Raw genomic sequence first — 4,896 nt, 5'->3', positions numbered from 1 at the left:
CTCTGGTGCCCCCCAAAATTAGTGGGGTCTGTGACACAAGAACAAGAGAACTATTGAGGAGTCTGCATCAGTTCCCACCGTGGCTGTGGCTGACAATCATCAAGCTTCCCTGACACCTGTCACATCCCTTGTAAGTTTATCAAGTGCCACGTTACTAAGCTCTGTTATCACAAAGTCCTATAAGGGAAAGAGATGGGGTCCAAAGGACAAGGACTTAACACCCAAGACAATTGTGCCCAAATTTTCCAAACAGTAGCTAGTGTGAGCCTAAGGAGAAACAGAACCATTGCCACAGCGAAATCTGAGAGGCTTAGCAATGTCAAGTAGATCTCCTAATTGAGGAGGCGCTAAAAGCTTTTAAACTACCGTCAAGTCCTTGTTCCAGCTTAAGGACTCTGTTCCAGCTTAAGGACTCTATGGAGGTAGATGTTGATCTGAACCAAAGAAGCTCTATGAAAGATAAGATGTGATCCCAAGTGCAGATTGGAGAGAGATTAAAGAACTCAAGGAGTGGTTTTGTTGGGAGTGGACATTGAAGGATGGGTAGATTTAAAGAGATTGAGGGGAGAATGAAGCCTAAAATGCCATTAATCCTTTGTAACACTTCTGCATTCTTATGAGTATGTGGGTGGCAACAGCTATTATCTTCATTAAACTGGGAAGCAGAGGCCAAGGAAGAATCAGTCATGATGTCTAATACAACAAGAAATGTGAGATGGGGACTTGAAATCTGAGGAAACATTCAGCAAAGAAAGGAGTGGACAGAAGACAAGGACAAAGGACTGGAAATGAAGAAAAGACAAACTCCAACTGAAGATTTCATCTCAGCTGGGAAGCCTTCCCTAATCCCCCTCTAGTGAGAACAATGCCCTTCTCTGAGCTGGAAATGTCCTAATGCAGCATCCTTCACACTGTTGGGTAATAACCATTTACCTATTTCCTTTTTTTGGACTGAAAGGTCCACAAAGTCATGGAGCCTGTCTGTCTTGTTCATGGTGTGTCCCCAGCTCCTAATGTTTACTGGGTAAAGGAAACTAGAGAGCCTGGGCCAGGGAAGGAAATGAGACTCAGTTAAACATAAATAACCCGACTGCCCAGGACCAAGGAGGCCTCTGGTTGAAGCCAGAGAGAAAACTTCGCCTCCTTCAGGCCATTATCAAACGTCACCTCAGAGGGGCCTTCGCTGGTCACCTTCCCAGTTACAAATCACAACCTATCCCTGCCCCCCATTCCACCCACCATCCAGAACTTCCTGTCCCCTCCCCTGTTTCTTTCTAACCATAGCACTTGGCACTGACATACACACATGTTACTTCTTTGTTTATTGTATGTATCCCCAGCCTAGAATGTAAAAGCTGTATAAGGGCAGGATTTCACTGCTGCAACCTCCATCTCTAGAAGAGTGTCTGATACATAGTCGGTTATCAATAAACATTTGTTAAATGAAGAAACCATAGAATGAATGACCCTTTCTAACCCAAGGTCTATGGTTGTCCTCTAAACTTTTCAAATGTAAACACTTCCTCCAGGGTTTCTTCCCTGTGTCTCCCACTTGTGAAGACCCAGGGGAAATACCAATCCTTTATTCTCCACTCGGTCTCTTTCCAACCCTCCATCCCTCCTCTTTGCTCTTAACAACCTCTATTCTTTGCCCTCTCACTTCTCTCTCTCATTATGTTGGTTCATAGAAACATCCAAAATGGCCAATTTGATACCAGCCCCATGTGTCTTCAGACAAGAGCCTGCCTCTAACTGAGGCCCCAGGAGCAGAATGCAAGAAAGCTAAGGAAACCCCCAGGGCTAAATGGCTAGAAAGGTACCCAGATGTTCCAGAAATCTATGAACAGATTCTTATTTTCCACAAGGCACCACTTCTTGGATCGCGGAATTCCCCTAAACTATGCCCTGTTGTGTAAAATAAAATTTCCTTCCCTTTGTCTTAATCTTACCTTTCTCAAGCCTTAAAAAGATGGGACTTCCTTATTCTAGTATTTTAGGTAATTGTGATTATAACTATATTCATATAATATAGGCCTTTCTTGATCTTATAGTCTTCCACTTAACCCCTTCTCTGCTGTCATCCTCTCTAAATGAAGAGACTTACTTTTACCACTCAATCTTATCAACAAACATTTACCCACAGCACTTTGGGAGGCCGAGGCGGGCGGATCACGAGGTCAGGAGATCGAGACCATCCTGGCTAACACAGTGAAACCCCGTCTCTACTAAAAATACAAAAAATTAGCCAGGCGAGGCGGCGGGCGCCTGTAGTCCCAGCTACTGGGGAGGCTGAGGCAGGAGAATGGCATGAACCCCAGGGGGCGGAGCCTGCATTGAGCCGAGATCGCGCCATTGCACTCCAGCCTGGTGACAGCAAGACTCTGTCTCAAAAAAAAAAAAAAAAAATTTACCCACCATGCCAGGCACTGTCCTAGGCACTGAGGCTACAAGATGCTTACTTTCTAGCAGGGGAGAGAGTTAATAAATGAACAAATATGTACTAATTCAAGTGACAGTGATAAGTGCCAAGAAGAAAAATGAAGCAGAGTAGTAGAATGGAGAATTAGAAAATGATGACTGGTGGGAAAAGTTTGCTATTTACAGGATGGCCAGAAATTTTTCTGATAAGGTGACACTTGAGTAAATACTTGAATTAAATGAGGAATTAAATCATGTGACTGAGAGAACAGTATTTCTAACGGTGGAAACAGCAAGTACAGAGGCCTTGAAGTAGGAGATTCTTTGTCATCACCTGCTAGTTAACTTTTTCTAACATTTCAAAATTACTTCTTACTTAAGGGTTTTGGAGGCCAAAACTGCACTCAGTATTTTAGAAGCCAGTCTACTACAGACTTTTTATAATGATGATGATAAAAAATAATCATAGTTTACATTCACTGAGGGCTTACTATGTGCCAGTCACTGTATAGGCTCATGCAGCTCATAAGCACCAAAGCCAGCATTCAAACCCAGGCAGTCTGGCTCTAGAGCCAGGGTAGCTAAGAGTATTTTTGTTTCATTTTCCGTACACATTTCAGTGGCATCCATCATTTGGTTCTCCTTTTTAGCTATTCACCCTAAGGCATTTCCCAGAGCATGCTGTACGTTTGGAGCTGAGCTGTGAGCTGGGAAAACAAAGATGAATAAACCACCAATGGAGCCCTCAGGAAGGCCACAGCTCTGCATGGAGGACAGGCAAGCCAGGAGAGCAGCACAGAGGATGAGTGCTGCACAGGAGGTGGCAACACAGTGCAGGCAGACACAGCCAAGAGGTTAGCAGACAGATGGACACACTAAGGCACATGCTCAGCAGGCAGTACAGTAATTCCTAGGCCCCCCTTTCCTGGGTCAGAGCCCACTGTTCCATATGGATAATTTGGGTGGGTTTCAGTAAAAATAATAATCATGCTAAGACATCTACAAACAGAAAAATAATATTGAAAGCAGCTAACCTGTCCTGAGTGCCTACCATGTGCCAGCAGAGTTCTCAGCCCTTTGTTGTCATGAAAACTCCATGCTGTGACAGAGATAAGAGGCCCTATAAAGGCCAGGGTCTTGTATGTTCACAATCTAAAGATGGACGCTTACTGAATAATAGGAAGAGAAAAGGTGGATATCAGGTCTATTGAGATAAGCCTAGAACAAAAGTACTGGCCTGATATTATGGGCAAGAATTCCTGCATTCTGGGAAGACTGAGGTAGAGAGACACTAACATGAGACCAAGATCCTATAATAAAATCAAGCAAAAGCTGGTTTTTCAAAGGAAGGACTCTGCATGAAGCTGAAGCTGCTGATCTAGTATCAGATACTGGGCCACCCATACAAGGAGGCACAAGGACTACTTACCGGTGAAAATGTAAGAGTGTAACAAGTGAGTGACTAGATTACAGCTGAATCAGCATATACAGATTGCAGCGCAGGTTAACATCTACTTTAGTACACAGTGTTAAGTATACAAATGTTGCAGTGTCTGCAATACTTCTGTCAGCCTCCCTTCTCACTTTTTCTCCCCTATCCTCCCCTAAGCCCTGAAATGTGCCATCCTCCCCTTCCCTCTTCTCCTGGGACAGGAAGATGCTGCTGATTCTGATGCTTCACAAAGGTAGTGATTTATTCATTCTCTGCCTCAGAATGAGTCCTTCAAGTTTGATGGCAGTTTGCAGAACCAGGAATGGAAACCAGTTCTTCTGACCCCAGATTCAATTTCTCTTCCTGACAGTGCAGTTTCATGTGCTTCACACTACATTTCTCACTAAATATATTATTTCGCATTTGCCAACAATTAAAATTCATATCATTTTCCTGCCCATTCTGGACTAAAGAGAGATGTTCACCCAAAATCACCACTGAACAAATAATGGAAATGATCTTCCCCTGCTTCCCTGTCTTTCTCCCACCCCATTCATAGTCATTCCCTTGTGGAAATTTCCCACCTCCTCTTCTGCAAGATGCATTGCTCTCCAAGAAGCATTTGATGAGAGCCTTACCCATGATGCTAGGTTGCCACGGGAATGTATTATGAAAGGCCAGGTTATGGCAAAGATGAAAGTGTAGCTTTAAACAAATTCTATAAAATGTTATAGTCTCTGTAGTCCACATCCTTAAGACTTAAATTAACAGCACAAATCTTATTAGCCTCACAAAGTTCCTTCATTGTTTCTCAAATAGCATAGTTCAGGGAGCATCTCACCACTGTGGGTGGCCAATGTATTAAATCATAAGAGCAATTAATCTCTGTTCATAAAGTACTTGAGCTCCTGACACATCCTATAAATGTAGGCCTAAATAAACTCAGGAGTGTGCCCAAGGAGGTCAAGATCTCTGATGCTCAGGGAATTTCCAGAAAGGGGATAACAACCAGGCCACCTTGGAAGGGAAGGAGAGCAACACACTGA

The sequence above is a fragment of the Symphalangus syndactylus genome, chromosome 12, assembly GCF_028878055.3.
Source record: "Symphalangus syndactylus isolate Jambi chromosome 12, NHGRI_mSymSyn1-v2.1_pri, whole genome shotgun sequence".
NCBI lineage: Eukaryota > Metazoa > Chordata > Mammalia > Primates > Hylobatidae > Symphalangus > Symphalangus syndactylus.
This window is presented reverse-complemented; position numbering follows the sequence as displayed.